The sequence below is a fragment of the Drosophila miranda genome, assembly GCF_003369915.1.
Source record: "Drosophila miranda strain MSH22 chromosome Y unlocalized genomic scaffold, D.miranda_PacBio2.1 Contig_Y5_pilon, whole genome shotgun sequence".
In the NCBI taxonomy this organism is placed as follows: Eukaryota; Metazoa; Arthropoda; class Insecta; order Diptera; family Drosophilidae; genus Drosophila; species Drosophila miranda.
Genome location: NW_022881647.1, coordinates 519434 through 538747, shown reverse-complemented (window position 1 = coordinate 538747; position 19314 = coordinate 519434). Strand labels below are relative to the sequence as shown.

At 43.0% G+C, this 19314-nt stretch overlaps 1 pseudogene; it reads right to left on the bottom strand.

Annotated features, from left to right (window-relative positions):
- Positions 1–10729: 10729 nt before the first annotated feature.
- The window catches only part of LOC117195068, a 34662-nt pseudogene continuing 26077 nt past the window's right edge, over positions 10730–19314 (bottom strand).

Here is a 19314-nt window from a genome sequence, read left to right as displayed (position 1 = left end):
TATTGATGCTGATCAAGAATATATATACTTTATGGGGTCGGAAACGATTCCTTCTGGACGTTACACACATCCACTTTTACCACAAATCTAATATACCCCAATACTCATTTTGAGTATCGGGTATAAAAATGTTTGTGCCTTTTATGACATCTGTGCACAAGTACAAAGCGGACCAATCAAAATCCCTAATGAGGTTATTAAGCTTCGCAAACTCGGCTTTACGAAAGCAGCGGACACGTTCGGGCAGCCTACTCGACCGATCCAATCGAAATCGAAAGTAGGGTGGTAGGCGTCTTCAGGTATAGTGAGCGGAAGGGCTCGGGTTAACAACACTATGGTCGGATCCGGTACAAAGCACAGATCAAGCAATCGACCCAAGGAATTTTTCATTTGGTTGACTTGAGACAGGGATAGGTCAAGCAAGCCGTCAACAAAGTCATGTCGTGACATGGGCAATAGGATACTAGACTCGTTTACCGAAGACCAAACAGTTCCTGGCAAGTTGAAGTCACCAAGAACTATCATACGATCTTTATCAGATAGCGAGGAAGAAACAGCGGTTAAAGCGGACAAGTGCTGCTCATAAATTGAAATATCCGAAGAAGGCGGGATATACGAGCAAGTAATGAATATAGCGAAAGCGGGAAGAATCAGTTTTACACACCCCCCTTTAGAACCTCCCTGCACGTCGAGACGAACGGTCCTTTCTAAAAGTTGTGTACCGACCTGCCAAAACCTCGGAGCTAAGAATGTCCGGCTTTAACCAGGTTTCAGTAAACACAATAACGTGGGAAGCAAATGCAACACTATCCAGGAAAAAAACGCTGAGCTTACTACGAAAGCCACTTACATTCTGATAGGTTACTAAAAGAGAAGTTAGTTTTTTGGAAAGGTGGAAGCAAGACGGGAAGTTGAGGAAGAGGAAGTTGAGGTTGAGGGTGGCACACTGGAAAGATTTGGAAGGGATATGGGGGCCTATTCTTCTTCTTAGCCTTAAACTCCTTCACCACCAAATGCTCCGGCCAAAATTTGGCGGAGCAAATGGTGTCAAATTGAGTTGGGGAGATGCTTATCTTAAACGAGGCTATCTCCCTGCCATAAGAGAAGTTAAATTTCTCCACCTTTAAACCCATGGCTTTTATTTTGCTTTGAATAAAAGCAATTACATCATTAGATGTGAGGTCAGGGGCCAGCCGTGAAACAAAAACTTGTCGTTTTGGAGGGACTCCCACCAGTGGTTTAGTCACCACAGGCCTAGTACCTGTGGTGGCAATATCCGGAGGTCCGGAACGTCTATTTACTGGTCGGATCGGGATAGACGGGACAACTAGCGAACTTGCGGACACCACGGACACGGACGCTGCAGACGTACTTGACTGCACATTCTCCGAGGCGATGAATTCGGCCAGCAGCTGTCGTTGCCCTTGGAGTGGCAAACGAGATCAACTGCTGCACACTTGGAGTGGTCGGAGTCAGTTTTTCGGCGGCGCACGGCTGAGTGACGGTTGGCACTTGCAGTTCCCGCGGAGTAGTGTAAACATCGTTCAATTTACTGAATAAGTTCGTTCGTTCATTTTTATGCAGTGAACTAAGTCGTTCTTTTAGTTCGTTCCTTTTTGTTCATCTTATTCGTTCTTTTTCGTTCATTGTTCTTTTTTGTTCATCGTTCTTTTTTGTTCATCGTTCTTTTCCGTTCGTTCTTTTTTGTTCATCGTTCTTTTTTGTTCATCGTTCTTTTTTTTCATTGTCCCTTTAATTCGTTCTTTTTTGTTCTTTGGCCTGTTTTGTTTATCGGTCTTTTTGTTCTTAGTTCAATTTTAAAGTCTCATATCTAGTTTTAAGCTTATATGTAAATAATGCACTACAATTCATTGACGTTTTAACTTCTTAAATTTATTTTAATTCGTACTTAGTACTTGATATCGTTAGGACACAACCAACAGTTTCAATTGAGTATCTCGTTTTCCATTTTTTATGTTTTAGAAGTCGGGGTTGAAAAACAATAATCAATTTTACTTATGTTGTCCATTATAATTTTAAAACCTATAAAATACACACCATTTTTAAGTATTTCACATATTATTATGTAAAAACATAAGGCTTTCAACCTTATTGGGCGTCAAAAGCGTTCGTCTTTTGCGGACTATTTGTCCTGCTGCAGAAAATAGGCGCTCACATGGCACCGACGTGGCCACCAAACAAAGACGTTTCAACGCATATTCGTATAGTCGTGGATATACATTTTTTCGCTGCGTCCACCAGATCAAAGGGTCCTGCTTTCTATTGATGTTCTCTTCTGCTAGGTATTTATCTACCTCTCTAATGGCAGCAGCCGTGTTACAGCTTGGCTTTGTTATTTGGTTATACTGCTTGTCATACTCGTCCCAAATGCCACTTTTGGTTGGCGACGTTTTGACGGTTTCGATTTGTGAAGACAGATAGATCATCAGCAACATTATCAATCAACCCCGTTTGAGCGATCTTACATTGTAGAGCTGCAACTGTTTTTTCATAGCATTCATCGGACCTAAAACCCCGTTTTTTAAATCTTGGGTCTAGTATGGTGCTCTCTGCATACAAAATATTATTTTCCAAATCCCCAAAACGTACGGTCAACTGCTCTTTGAGTTTTTCTACGACTGCCCGTAGAAAATCATCTTTTGGAATAGCTTTGGCTATGGATTGATGCAGCAATGTAGCCATTATAATAACCTTTGATAAGGTGACATATTTCTCTGCTGAAATTTCAGTTGTTATTTCAGAAAATGGCTTCAGCACTGGCAATACACCATCAATAATTTCCCATTCTGCCTGGGTCAGTACTAGTTCAGGGCGTAGAAGGGAAATGACCACCATAACTGCATTTTTTAAAATAGACAAGCGCTGAAACATTTTGTATGTTGAGTTCCAACGTGTAGGCACATCTTGTGTCAGCTTAAGGTCGGGAAGATTTAATTGGCTATTAATTTTTTTGAGCTTCTTGAATCCGGATGAGCTGCGATTGAAAAATTCTACAATTGCCTTTGCTTTGACCCTTACACTGTCAATTGGTCCCAGTGCTTTCTGTACAATGATGTTCAAAGTGTGGGCAAAGCATGGAATATGGCGCCAATTTCCCAATTTTATCGCTGATACGATATTGGCAGCATTGTCTGATGCAATTGCAGTAATTTTATCTTCAATTTTCCAATCAGCTGCAACACTCTGAAGAAAAGAGCAAAGATTGAGGCTTGTGTGCTCTCACCGAACGCTTCACAAGCTAGCATATGCGAAGATAGTTCCATATTCGTCTTGTCTATGAAGTGTGCGGTTACAGCTATTTAACTCTCATTGGTGAGCGATGTCCATCCATCAGTTGTGAGACAAACTCTAGATGTAGATGCTATCTTCTCTTTCACATTGGCAATTAACTCACTGTGTATATTTGGAAGTAGCACATTAGACAGCGTTTTACGTGTGGGCAACTTATATCCAGGGCAATTTGAAACGTCCTCTATCAGCTTCTTAAAATCCGGCTCCTCCACGATCCGGAGAGCATGATGGCCTTTGGAAATCATTCGCACTAACTGTTTGTCCAACTGCTCACTTTTACGCGCTGTCGGTGGCTTCTGAACAAATGCAGTTATTATACCCGATACTCAAAATGAGTATTGGGGTATATTAGATTTGTGGTAAAAGTGGATGTGTGTAACGTCCAGTAGGAATCGTTTCCGACCCCATAAAGTATATATATTCTTGATCAGCATCAATAGCCGAGTCGATTGAGCCCTGTCTGTCTGTCCGTCCGTCCGTCCGTCCGTCTGTCCGTCTGTCCGTCCCCTTCAGCGCCTAGTGCTCAAAGACTATAAGAGCTAGAGGCAACGATGTTTTGGATCCAGATTTCTGTGATATGTCACTGCTACAAAAATATTTCAAAACTTCGCCCCGCCCACTTCAGCCCCCACAAATGACGAAAATATGTGGCATCCACAATTTTAAAGATATGAGAAAACCAAAAACGTAGAATTGTAGAGAATGACCATATCTTTAAGACTGCGGAATCTGAATTGGATCGTATTATTATTATAGCCAGCATCAAGAAAACAATTTCATTTTTTCTCGCCCTCTCTCTCTCTAACACACACGTAGCATAGGCGGCTTTGCTTAGAGTAAAACATTAGCGTCGCGATCTCAGAGACAACAAAAGCTAGAGCAACCAAATTTGGTATCCACTCTCCTAATATATCGGACCGAGACGAGTTTGTTTCAAAATTTCGCCACACCCCCTTCCGCCCCCGCAAAGGACGAAAATCTGGGTATATTCAAAAATCTCAGAGACAATTAAGGCTAGAGTAACCAAATTTGGTATCCGCACTCCTGTTAGATCTTACTATAAAACGTGTATCTCAAAATTTCACCCCACCCCCTTCCACCCCACAACGGACGAAAATCTGTTGCATCCACAATATTGAGGATACGAGAAAACTAAAAACGCAGAATCAAAGATAATGATCATATCTATCAGATTGCTGAATCTGGATCAGATAGATCATTTATAGCCAAAAGGAACAAATCAATTTGCACTGGCTACGCAGCCCCGACGTCACGCTCAGACTGATTTTCTGTCTCTCTCGCACGCAGTAACGTCCAGAAGGAATCGTTTCCGACCCCATAAAGTATATATATTCTTGATCAGCATCAATAGCCGAGTCGATTGAGCCATGTCTGTCTGTACGTCTGTCCGTCTGTCCTTCTGTCCGTCCGTCGGTCTGTCCGTCCCCTTCAGCGCCTAGTGCTCAAAGACTATAAGAGCTAGAGCAACGATGTTTTGTATCCAGACTTCTGTGATATGTCACTGCTACAAAAATATTTCAAAAAAAAGGACGAAAATCTGTGGCATCCACATTTTTAAAGATACGATAAAACCAAAAACGCAGAATCGTAGAGGATGACTATATGTTTTAGAATGTAAAATCTCAACCAGATCGTATAATTATTATAGCCAGAATCAAGAAAACAATTTCATTCTTTCTCGCTCTGTCTCTCTCTAACACACAGGTTTCATGGTCGGCTTTGCCAATTGCAAAATATGAGTTCAAGGATCTCAGAACCTATAAGAGCCAGAGCAACCAAATTTGGTATCCACACTCCTGTGATATCGGACCTTGACCGTTTCGTGTCCAAATTTCGCCACACCCCCTTCCGCCCCCGCAAAGGACGAAAATCTGGGGCATCCACAAATCTCAGAGACTATTAAGGCTAGAGTAACCAAATTTGGTATCCGCTTTTCTGTTAGATCTCACTATAAAACGTATATCTCAGAATTTCGCCATACCCCCTTCCGCCCCCACAAAGAACGAAAATCTGTTGCATCCACAATATTGCAGATTCGAGAAAACTAAAAACGCAGAATCATAGATAATGACCATATCTATCAGACTGCTGAATCTGGATCAGATCGGATCATTTTTATACCCAAAAGGAACAAATCAATTTGCACTGGCTACGCAGCGCCCGACGTCACGCTCAGACTGATTTTCTGTCTCTCTCGCACGCACTCTTTGTCGTGTCGTTTAACATTAGCTGCGTCTGCCGGAGGAGAGCCATACTGACTTAGTATCGGGTATAACCGTAGAGTTGCTGTGTCCGCAGCAACTCACAACGTTCCCCCTCGTTTTTGTTCAAAATGTGAAAAATTCACTGGGAGTTTAATTGCCAGAACGGCACCGAAGGACAGAAAAAAAGCTTACAAAAATGTAAAATTTAATATGCATTGCTTACTATACGTATTCGCCCAGACTACCACAACCCTCCCCTTGCCCCACCCCGCCCAGATTTCATCGAGAACAAATTGTTTGTAATGCATTTTAATTTTGTTCTCCTTTTTGACGCAATAAATTTTATTTTTTTCCCGACAAATTTGAAAAGGGAAACGTGTCCATAATTTAGACCGGGAAAGATCTTTCGATGCTTCAGGAAATTTACATGATTTTTCAGGGGCTCTACGCAGCTGTGGGTACATTTTATATAAATTTTATTTCCTTTTTTTCCCGTATTCCTGTGTGCTGTATTAATTTCTAAATGTCTCTTGTGTTCTGTTCGTTCTCTTTGTCTCTCGGTGGGCAAGTCACTAATAAGAATGGCTAAGAGAAATTCCCATTGGCAAAGAGAAAGGCACAGACCGAAGAGAGCGGCGAAAGGTTAGTACAAAATTCTTTACCGACTGGCGGGCGCTTAGTTTGTTCTGCTTTTCGAATGTGAAATGTTGAAATTCATAGAATTATAGTTTTGTTAAACAACATTATTTTAAGCATAACATTCAAGAATATTTAGTATTATAATTATTAATAATATTTAATAATATTATTTAAATCCCATTAGTATCCCGCAATATGCGTATCCCACATACCCTGGGACTGGGACAAAAATTACAGTAATTCAAGGCCTGGACAAACACTTTTTGTAAATCCTTTTTGAAGAAAAGCTGTAAGCCATGTTTAAAGCAGATTTGCTCCCCCATTTTTGCCTAAACAATTCAAATATCATATCGAATTTCTTATCCCCATTATTGCACGACTTAAACATCAATAGGATTATCAATCTTCAGCCACATCAGGCAAACTGACAGAACTAAACTTGAAATTTAGATTTATCCTCTATATGCGTATGTATGTTTGTCCTTTTTGTCAACCCATTGGGGGCGAGAGGTCAGGCTGGTGGCATGGAAGGGAAGCATGTATGTATCCCCAAGGGACACGCAACGGAAATCTACTTCTGCATATGGAGATGCCATTGCTGCTGGTTGTTCCTCTGGTTATTGCCATTACTTTTCGGCAGCATTTTCACCCTTTTTCCATTGAAACATCCCAACCCACCCATCCACTCGGTTGAAAGGGAAAAGAGTAACAAACGGAAATGTCGGAAAAATGCACATATTGTATGAAAAAAGGTTCATTAGCAACATCAATTATATTTCAAGAGCCCAAAAGTTTCGAGAAAAACTAAGTTAACAACATTTAATGCGATTATTTATGAATATTATCAAAGAATATACAATAGACTATATTGTATAGTCTTTGATATTATACTTGTTGAAAAAGAAAAAGTTAAATAAGGAATGAAATGGAATGGACTCCTAGTCAAAATAACAGAATATTTCACTGTCTAATCCCAATAAAGATTCTTCTGATTTATTTGACCTGGTATCAGCCTTAAAGTTATCGCACAAATTTCAGGTAAATCACATCTTTCCTCACATCTTAAAGTCGGATTTTTTCATCTGCACTTTCCATCATTCGCGTCGTTTCCATCGCTTTTGCCGGCTTTCAGTTTTCCCATCAATTATTCCCAGAGCAGAGCCCATTCTGCCGAATGTCCAGTGGACAGTGGAGTGCAGAACTGAGGAGACACTGCTGCCTGGGCATTGTTTAACAATTAACGGAACAAGTTGTTTAACTTTACCTAAACGATTTAAGTCAACAGTAAGAGCGACAATCCCCACCACCTTAGTCCTTCGTTCGCCTCCACTCTGATATTTTTCATCCACTCCAAAGGACTGGACTGGCTATCGTCCTCGTCACTAGCTCATCAGGATGAAGAGAGGATGTGCCTCTGTGCTGCTTCCGCTTCCGATGACTGCACAAATCGTTGAATTTCCTTCTCTTTTTTTTAGCTTTTTTTACAGGCAGGCAGGGCTTCCATCTCCTGGCTCCAGCTGAAATGGCAGAAACTTGTCAGGAAACATTTTCGTTTTGTTTGGTTCTCGTTTGGCGGCACTCCACCTGAGCTTCACTCCTCCCCGCTTCAATCCATTCGTACTCCTTTTTGTCATCTTGTTTGTTTTACTTAAAGGCCAGGGAATGAACGACTGCTGGATTGTCCTCCGGCCAGCGGAAGGGGGGAAAGGAATGGAATGGAAAGAGCCGCTTAAGCCGCTCTCTATTGGCATCCGCGCGCCCACCCACAGTCTCGGAGGCTGATTGGACTGGCAGCGCGACTTCAATAATTAAATTTGCGACATTTCAACGCTGACCGATCAATGGAATGTATTAATTCTTGTCAATTATCCAAGTGAGGACTCCTGAGAGCCAGATTCAGAGCCAATTTCAGGTCTCGGCCTCAGGCTCAGTTTCTGTCGCTTCTTTCATGCCTCTAAATAGCTAAGGCAGCAACCACAAATGAGAACACTCCCAGTGAGGACTAAAGGATACCCCATGATCGAAACTAATCTGCGGGATAAACTAAATGATTCAAATTGATTAAATTATTGGGATAATTGGGAGGTAACTTGATTCCTAGGAGCAGCTGTTTGAACCTGTTTCTAGGGAAACCCATGTACCCTCGCGCTCTAAAAGTACAGGGTAGAAGCAACAGAAACAGAGGCACCAGCAAAAACAGCAGTCCAGCGTTTGCCGACAATAAAATGTCACTTGATCGCTGCATTGGCGCTCGTGTCCAACTGAATTTAGGCATCGCCGGCGGTGGTCACTCTCCGGAGTTGGACTCAGACTCGGACTCGGTGCTGGGGCTGCAGTGGGAGCTCAGTTTGGGGCCTACTCTGACCAGGTGGCGTCGATCTACCGCAATGCCGCTGCTGCTGATGTTGCCGCGTTCCGCTGATGACGACCACACAAGACGCTTAATTTGTTGCGCCCCATGCCGATGACAATGCGAAGTAGCATGTTGTCTTCTGTCTCCTGTCTCCCGCTTGACTCCCCATCAATCAGTAATTGCTGCTGTTCTTCTCTCTGTCTCTCTCTGCTGATCAAAAGGGGGAAGCAGAAGTGGCCTGCTTTTTGCCGTGTTCTTTTTTTTTTTGGCAGTACCGTTTCATCGATTGTTCAGATCACGCGAACTGGGGGCATGTTCTTGGTCTCTCCCACTCCCTTTGTTGAATGAAGCTTTCATTAAGTTGCTCTCACAGAAAAGCCCCGCCTCATTGAGGCTAGCGAAAGCTACTATAGGCAAAACTGAAAGCTTCGACTTAGAATTGCTCAAAGCTTAACGAAAGTTTATGTAAAGTTGATCAACAGTGAAAGAAAGAGCTTTAAGTGGGAAATGATTAAATCTTCATATTTAAAGACATTGCATATGTGATTAGGAAAGATTGAACGAATGCCACTTTAATGAAAATCTATCACAGTCAGGAAAAGTTGATCCTGCTGTCGGGTGACGCGAGTAAATTCATTACACTTTCTCAATTATGTGAGATACATTTTAATCAGAGTCAGGGCGGGTGGGGAGCATCCAGTATGCAGGAGTTGCTTGGAAAAACCTCAACATAATCAAGTAAATTAATAGCAGCGAGCATAGAAGGCCGCAGTCAGAGATCAAAGTAATTAATTATAATAATTAAGAACTTTTCAGAAGCTGCCTGCCACTCGCTGTCTTACTCGGTCTACCACTCTCTCTCCCTCTCTCTCTCCCTCTCTCTCTCTCTCGCTCTGTTGTGTGTTGCCACAAAACTTTTTAGCATTTGCATGCGGCAAAGGCCGTTGACAGCGAAGGCGGGTCGTGTGGGGGAATGTGGGGGCGTGTGTGTTGCTGGAAAGTGCGTGCACCTGTTGAGATTTGAGCAATTCCCCAAGCAAATCCCATATTCATATCTTGTCCGGACTCACACTCCCCCTCCCCACTCCTCCCTGCTCCTCGCTTAATCCATCTTGTGCGGCATATCCCTTTTGATTAAAGATGTCTTCCAATTTATAGTATTTGTCATCTACAGGAGTTTGTTGTAGTTTCTGGTGGTGTTGTTGTTGTTGTAATTGAATAGTTTTTAATCATCGCTAAAATCGTTGCCTTTGCAGGCAGTGCAGCATCCAGCAGTCATAAAATTCCGCTTCGTTGAACTAATACGCTAAAAGCCTTTACCAACACTGCCTAACACGCCCCACTCAGGCAGCCCCAGCACCGGCCACAGGCAATTGTTTGTGCTCAGCGGAGCAGCAGGCTGCGCTTTTGCCTCTCCCCCACTCCCCCGTCGCCTCTTGTTGTTTTTGCTGCGAGATTAAGCACGAAAGGGCAGAAGAAGGATCGGCAGAATGTTGGGCAGAACGAACGTTGTGCAGTGTGTGGCATGTGTGGCATGTGTGGCATGCATGTGGGATGCAATCATCTAAAGTGTGCAAAACGAGTAAAAAGAGAGCACATGCAGCCACCGCAATGAATAAGCTGTTGACACTGGCTGAGGGCGTGGCAGGGCATCCACTTGGAATCAATTAATTGACCCCAACATACACACACCCAAAAAGGAAAAAAGGGAGAGAGAGATGGGGAGACAGCAAACCCCAGCAAAAAACAACAAGCGTGCCTTTTGCGATATCAAAACAGTCTCGCAAAAGTCTCCCAAAGATATCGCAAAAGTCTCGAAAAAAGATATCGCAAGAGTCCCGTTTGGGAGCTATCACAAGTGATACTTTCACTGCCACACTGAACAACAAAAGTATATTTATACCATTTCCGGATCCAAAGAAAGGCGTTTTGTGGGCATTTGGTTTTCTGGCTCCATATCCTAAGGCCTATGAGAATTTGCAATGCAATTGTAGATTCAGTCATTCAACTTTATAATAATTTGTAATAACGAGACGATAGTATATACACTCGTTTAACGATACATTCGATGCATAATCTCTAGACTCCTAAGATCGGTACCAACTACTTTAAGGCTAAATTCTGTTCAAGACGACTACAAATATTCGACAAATGAATGATTTACTTTATTATTATATTACTTTACTTTATTCATCTTTACTCCAATCGGTTTTCCTCTTTCTTCAGTTAACACTCGAATATATATATAAATATATTCAGGACTCCCCTTAGTTGGCGGGATACTGGATCTCCGTCTTCTTCACATTGAGGACGCCAGTGTGGTCGGTGGCTCCCTGGAGGGTAGTCACCTTCTGGTGCTGATGGTCTGCTGGATCTGGGTTGCGGGCACGATGCTGCCGTACGACTGCTGCGAGCCGGTGGTGCTGCCATATCCGGCATACGAGGGATTGTACGCACCAGATGCCGAATCCTCGCCGAAACGGTTCTCAAGGTTCACGCCCCTGGAAAGGAACCAAATCTCAATAGAATCAATATTCCAAGTAGTGGGGGGGGGGGGGGGGGGGGTTGGTGAACCTACAGGGAAGCTTGAGCCGCCTGCTGGGTGTAGGAGGTGCCGATGTGTCCGGAACCATCGGGATTTTGAATGGAGTGGGAGGCGAAGGTGATGCTGCCGCCGTTGCCGGACGAGGAGGAGGGCGACGAAGACGAGGACGAAGAGCTGAAGACGTCGCGACGCAGACGCCTCAGCAGGCGGGCACTGACGGGATGCACGTCCGACTGGCGGCCCTGGGAGTCCAGAGTGAAGAGTGAAGCGCGGGACACGAACTGTCCAGCTGTGGGAGAAGATCGGGAGATTATTATAGCTACTCCAGATATTAAAGGGGGATCCCAAAGAGTTGTTTTTGCTTTGTGAAAGTTTTATCTGAAACTATGATCCAAAACTTGTTTGAAATCTCTAATTCTGCTTGACTATTCATAATTCCGGAATTACTATGCGGAAAGTTTCGACAAACATTATCGCAAAAATCGAATTTCACAGAACAAGTTTTAAAATTTATATTTTTAATGGATTTTCGATGGGTTTTTGGGCGATTAACATACCCGGCTTACCCCCAAAGACTTTCTAATTAAATTAAATAATAATATACATGATAATCGTTTAACAACAGCCTTGACTATCCGTAGTCGCTCCGATGATGTAATTGCACAATCAGAGTTAGAGAGGGGGACAGGGACTTGCACTCACCGGAAGGCGCATTTCATGGTGGATCTGTAACTAAACACACGCACAATTAGCAAAGCAGGTACTACAGATATATATCAATCTATGGGAAAGCCACACTCACAGAAACGAACAAAAGACTTAGGCAGCGAACGCGTAAAAAGTTCAAAATCGACTAAGCCGCGGGCCCACACCGCAGCGCTTTTATATGGAAATTTTTTAGCGCTGACGTAGTGCGAATCATCATAATCATCATCATCAAAGGTATAGAAGGAGGAGAGGCAGGCAGAAGCTGTCAAACAACCAGAAGAGCCAAGAAAATACGGCAGAAACCAAGAAAAAAGAGGGGGAACGTTGTGAGTTGCTGCGGAGACCGCAACTCTACAGCTATACGCGATACTAAGTCAGTATGGCTCTCCTCCGGCAGACGCCGCTAATATTAAATTGGCAAAACCGACCATGAAACCAGTGTGTTAGAGAGAGACAGAGCGAGAAAGCATGAAATTGTTTTCTTGATTCTGGCTATAATAATTATATCAGATTTCACTCAGATTTTTCACTCTAGAAGATATAGTCATCTTCTACGATTCTGCGTTTTTAGTTTTCTCGTATAGTCGAAATTGTGGATGCCACCGATTTTCGTCCTTTGTGGGGGCGGAAGTGGGCGGGGCAAAGTTTTGAAATATTCTTGTAGCAGTGACATATCACAGAAGTCTGGATCCAAAACATCGTTGCTCTCGCTCTTATAGTCTTTGAGCACTAGGCGCTGAAGGGGACGGACAGACGGACAGACAGACATGGCTCAATCGACTCGCCTATTGATGCTGATCAAGAATATATATACTTTATGGGGTCGGAAACGATTCCTTCTGGACGCTACACACATCCACTTTTACCACAAATCTAATATACCCTAATACTCATTTTGAGTAATTTTTTTTTTTTTTTTAATTTTTTTTTTTTTTTTTATTTAGCGTTGAATCCGTACATTGCATATAACGTATCTTAACATCACTGGTAAATAATATTGGGGTAGCCAAACCTAATGCTAAATGCGAGAGGACTTACAAAAAATATAATATTAAAATATTGGGAGGGAAACTTAGAGTTGGCCAATAGTTTTGGCAAAACCCAATCTCTTCAACCGCATCAAAGGCCTGGCAGGTAGTAATCGTCTGGCGAGCATACTATGGTGTCTAATTAGCCTGTCACTGTATCTGCTGGTGTGCCTTCCAATCTGCTCCTCTACTGTATGCAGATTCAAATCCCGATGTAGGGTGGAGCCGCGCACGTACCAAGGGCAGTTCGTTATTTGCCTCATGGCGCGATTCTGCAAGACCTGTATCCGTTTATAGTTCGATTTGGCAGCTATACCCCAAATCTGCACACCGTAGAGCCAGATCGGGGCTACACAGTGTACATAAACTGCTCTTTTGGCTCTCAGTGACATGGTGCTTCTTCTGTTAATCAGCCACCGCAATTGCTGCATTCTTTCCCCCCATTTGCGAGCCGTAGCTTTCAAGTGTGGACCAAAAGTAAGACGCTTATCAAGGGTGATACCGAGATACTTTGCTTGCTCTGGTTGGTCCAAAGTTACGCCTTCAAACTTTATGGGTGGGGTGTGGTCTATGAGCGCTTTCAGGGTGAAGCATGGATTGGGGGTCTTCAGTGGGTTGACTTTTAAATTCCATCTTTTGCACCAAGCTGCCAAAGAGTAGAGGTACTCTTGGAGACCATCTGCTGCCTCAAGGCGGCACTTGGAGCTGTAGAGCAGTGCTATATCGTCCGCGTAGGTAGCAAGCAGAGCCTTACGGGGGGCCTCCATATGTTGCTCGCTTGGGGAGGGTAGATCTGCAGTATAGATAGAGTAAAGCAGCGGGCCAAGGACGCTGCCCTGTGGAACTCCAGCTCCCATTTGGCAAGGTGTTGAATGTGTGTTCCTGAACCTGACCATAAACTGACGTCCTTCCAAGTATGATCGTAAGACACCGTAGTATGGTGCTGGGAACAGTTTTTTAATTTTGCTCAGTTGGCCGATATGCCAAACTCTATCGAAGGCTTGCTGCATATCAATGAAGACTGCATTGCAGTATTCTAGATCATCATAGGCCTGTAGGATGTGTCCTGCCAATCTGTGGACTTGCTCCACTGTGCCGTGTCCCTCCCGAAAGCCAAACTGGTGATCCGGCAAGATACGGCATTCCTTGATTATACTACCAAGACGATTGGCAAGAAGCCTCTCCCATACCTTAGATAAGGAAGACAAAAGACTCAGGGTCGTCCTCCGGTTTTCCAGGCTTATGGATCATCAGGATTGTTGCTATCTTCCACTGCTTAGGGAAAAACTGCATCCTTAACATGGCGTTAAAAATGAGCACTATGTAGAGTATCGCCCGAGTAGGCAATGCTTTCAGTGTGGAATTGCACACTCTGTCAATTACTCATTTTGAGTATGGGGTATAATAAAATATACCCCAATACTCATTTTGAGTATCGGGTATTAAAATAAACAATAAAGAACGCAAACGTAATTACGGATAAAACTTAAGAGATCTCTTAAGTCGCGTCTCAAAGTCATAAAACTAAAGTTAGATCGAATGATTCATAAGCTTTAGTTCTCTCTCGCTCTCATCTCTCTGTGTCATTGGATGGGTTCCAAAATAAATTCCCCTAAACTTAATGATTATAAGACACGAAAAAGCCTGCAAAGCCCGCGAACTGTGGAAGCCAGAAACTGGAAATGTTTTCTCTTCTGTTTGTTTTCGTATTATTTGTATTTCGCGATATTTGGCTCCCTATGAACGGCGGGCTGTTGTTCGTGGCCAAGTGCCGTGCCACCCCACTTTCCCCCCCTTCACTCAACTGTCTTTCCGCTCGATCTTGCCACTGACCCGATTCGTGGGTCCGTGGTTTGGCCAACACTTCTGCTTCTGCTTGTGTTTCTGGCTTTGGGGCAATAACCTGATTAAAGAGACGACGCCACAAGCTCCATATGTAAGTGGGGACACAGTACTATTCAGCAAACATTGGATACACTCGAAATAATCGGCGAATGATTCGGTATTCTGCAGAAAACTATCATGTAGGGGCTTTATTAACATCTCACTTTCCGAATTGCGTCTTCTAATTATAATATTAGATGAATTTGAAATATATCTTTGGCTCGGACAAACCCCCTCCGCTGACGTAGAGCCGTTCAACACGTTCCGTTAGAGTTTCAAAACTGGTTTTCCAATGATATTTTTATACCCGATACTCAAAATGAGTATTGGGGTATATTAGATTTGTGGTGAAAATGGATGTGTGTAACGTCCAGAAGGAATCGTTTCCGACCCCATAAAGTATATATATTCTTGATCAGCATCAATAGCCGAGTCGATTGAGACATGTCTGTCTGTCCGTCTGTCCGTCCGTCCGTCTGTCCGTCTGTCCGTCCCCTTCAGCGCCTAGTGCTCAAAGACTATAAGAGCTAGAGCAACGATGTTTTGTATCCAGACTTCTGTGATATGTCACTGCTACAAAAATATTTCAAAACTTCGCCCCGCCCACTTCCGCCCCCACAAAGGACGAAATCCTGTGTCATCCACAATTTTAAAGATATGAGAAAACCAAAAACGCAGAATCGTAGAGAATGACCATATCTTTTAGACTGCAGAGTCTGAATTGGATCGTATTATTATTATAGCCAGCATCAAGAAAACAATTTCATTTTTTCTCGCCCTGTCTCTCTCTAACACACACGTAGCATTGGCGGCTTTGCTTAGAGTAAAACATTAGCGCCTAGATCTCAGAGACTATAAAAGCTAGAGCAACCAAATTTGGTATCCAGACTCCTAATATATCGTACCGAGACGAGTTTGTTTCAAAATTTCGCCACACCCCTTTCCGCCCCCGCAAAGGACGAAAATCCGGGGATATTCACAAATCTCAAAGACTATTAACGCTAGAGTAACCAAATTTAGTATCCGCACTCCTGTTAGATCTCACTATAAAACGTATATCTCAAAATTTCGCCCCACCCCCTTCCGCCTACACAAAGGACAAAAATCTGTTGCATGCACAATATTGCAGATTCGAGAAAACTAAAAACGCAGAATCATAGATAACAACCATATCTATCTGATTGCTGAATCTGGATCAGATCAGATCATTTTTATAGCCAAAGGAAACAAATCAATTTGCAGTGGCTACGCAGCGCGTGACGTCACGCTCAGACTGATTTTCTGTCTCTCTCGCACGCACTCTTTGTCGTGTCGTTTAATATTAGCCTCGTCTGCCGGAGGAGAGCCATACTGACTTAGTATCGGGTATAACTGTAGAGTTGCGGTGTCCGTAACAACTCACAACGTTCCCCCTCGTTTTGTTTTCTTTTTCGCAAAATAAAATCAAAACAAAACTGCTTGCTTATACAATTACAGATGTATATATGTATATACAGATATATATTCCAGGAAATCCTTCAGGCAATTAGCCGAAAAACCTGTTGAGATTGCGATTTTAATGGTTATTAAGTGTTAAATCTTTGACAAATCGGTTCGAGAATCTACTAAATCTTCCGAAACTCTTTGCCAGCCGTTACACGACCTTTAGAGGCATTCATCGGCTATCAGTCGCTTCCATTAATAGGGTTTACCAAACGCTTTTCGAACGGCATACATCTGGTAAAAAAAAAACCATCCACAAAATTCAATTCAATGGATTTACATTAATCTCATACAAATCCCAAAAATTTGCTGCCTGTTGTTTCGTTTTGACCGCTCAAAAGTATATAAATATATTTGAATTTCGCACACGTTTTTATACCCGATACTCAAAATGAGTATTGGGGTATATTAGATTTGTGGTAAAAGTGGATGTGTGTAACGTCCAGAAGGAATCGTTTCCGACCCCATAAAGTATATATATTCTTGATCAGCCCTGTCTGTCTGTCCGTCCGTCCGTCTGTCCGTCCCCTTCAGCGCCTAGTGCTCAAAGATTATAAGAGCTAGAGCAACGTTGTTTTGGATCCAGACTTCTGTGATATGTCACTGCTACAAAAATATTTCAAAACTTCGCCCCGCCCACTTCCGCTCCCACAAAGGACGAAAATCTGTGTCATCCACATTTTTAAAGATACGATAAAACCAAAAACGCAGAATCGTAGAGAATGACTATATGTTCTAGAGTGTAAAATCTCAACCAGATCGTATAATTATTATAGCCAGAATCAAGAAAACAATTTCATTCTTTCTCGCTCTGTCTCTCTCTAACACACAGGTTTCATGGTCGGTTTTGCCAATTGCAAGATATAAGTTCAAGGATCTCAGAACCTATAAGACCCAGAGCAACCAAATTTGGTATCCACACTCCTGTGATATCGGACCTTGACCGTTTCGTGTCAAAATTTCGCCACACCCCCTTCCGCCCCCGCAAAGGACGAAAATCTGGGGCATCCACAAATCTCAGAGACTATTAAGGCTAGAGTAACCAAATTTGGTATCCGCACTTCTGTTAGATCTCACTATAAAACGTATATCTCAGAATTTCGCAAAAATTGAATAAAAAACAAAAAAGTGGGGAGGAAAAGCAAAAAACCTTTTCCGCAAATGGTGACAGAGCGAAATTTCTGGCCGCCTACTCGGGAAAAATATTCCCCAGTCGATTGGGTACGATTTATTATTTGGCAGCGTCCAGCCCGAGAACCATCAATCATTTGTCTCCGAAGTTGCGGCCGAGTCCGGTATCATCGGAATCGGAATCGGAGTTGGAGACGGAGTCCGTGGCCGTGTCCGTGTTTTGGACACGACACTCGTTGCGGAATAAACTTTTGCGGTACGTGGCAACGTGTTGAAATTACAAAATGTGTTTAAAAAAACCAAAATAAAATATTTCATTCACACACTGCCAAAAAAAAATCATAAATTTCCTTTGAGAATAGTTTCGTGGGGCAGCTCAGAACAGGACAGAGAGACAAGGATGTGGGCAAGGTACGCCCCCATTGGCCAAGACAGGACAAGGCCCGAAGTTCCTGGATAAAGTATACAAATTGTCTTTAGTTTTCGTCTGATTTATGTGGAACTATTTCTCGATAATTCCGCTGTTCGTCAGACTTTAGATCTGAGAGTAGTTCTCTGCCAATCAGAAAGCCAGGGAGAGAGAGAGGATTGGGGAATTCTCCATCGAGGTCATGTGGTTCATTTGGTTTTGGATTTTTCTTGGCTTTTTCCATTAATGTCTGGATCCCCGGGGAACTGTGAATAATATGAATAATTGAAACAGCTGAACGGAAAGAATACGCAGCCAAATCCAAATCAAATTTGTCAAGTATATAATGTGACACTTTTTTTGTGTCTGGGGAGGGGGGTTGAGTGATAATTTGCCTTCACCTCCCTCAACGGAGACACACCTTTTGATTACAAAATTGATTTTCAATTTTTTTCACACGAACAAAAAAAAACGAGGTGGAACGTTGTGAGTTGCTGCGGACACCGCAACTCTACAGTTATACCCGATACTAAGTCAGTATGGCTCTCCTGCGGCAGACGCCGCTAGTATTGAACCACACGACAAAGAGTGCGTGCGAGAGAGACAGAAAATCAGTCTGAGCGTGACGTCGGGCGCTGCGTAGCCACTGAAAATTGATTTCGTGCTTTTGGCTACAAAAATGATCCGATCTGATCCAGATTAAGCAGTCTGATAGATATGGTCATTATCTATGATTCTGCGTTTTTAGTTTTCTCAAATGTGCAATATTGTGGATGCAACAGATTTTCGTCTTTTGTGTGGGCGGAAGGGGGTGGGGCGAAATTCTGAGATATACGTTTTATAGTGAGATCTAACAGAAGTGCGGATACCAAATTTGGTTACTCTAGCCTTAATAGTCTTTGAGATTTGTGGATGCCCCAGATTTTCGTCCTTTGCGGGGGCCGAAGGGGGTGTGGCGAAATTTGGACACGAAACGGTCAAGGTCCGATATCACAGGAGTGTGGATACCAAATTTGGTTTCTCTGGCTCTTATAGGTTCTGAGATCCTTGAACTCATATTTTGCAATTGACAAAACCGACCATGAAACCTGTGTGTTAGAGAGAGACAGAGCGAGAAAGAATGAAATTGTTTTCTTGATTCTGGCTATAATCATTATACGATCTGGTTCAGATTTAGCACTGTAGAAGATATGGTCATCCTCACCGATTCTGCGCTTTTGGTTTTATCGTATCTTTAAAAATGTGGATGCCACAGATTTTCGTCCTTTGTGGGGGCGGAAGTGGGCGGGGCGAAGTTTTGAAATATTTTTGTAGCAGTGACATATCACAGAAGTCTGGATCCAAAACATCGTTGCTCAAGCTCTTATAGTCTTTGAGCACTAGGCGCTGAAGGGGACGGACGGACGGACGGACAGACGGACAGACAGACAGGGCTCAATCGACTCGGCTATTGATGCTGATCACTGCTGATATACTTTATGGGGTCGGAAACGATACCTTCTGGACGTTACACACATCCACTTTTACCACAAATCTAATATACCCCAATACTCATTTTGAGTATCGGGTATAGCGAGGGGGAACGTTGTGAGTTGCTG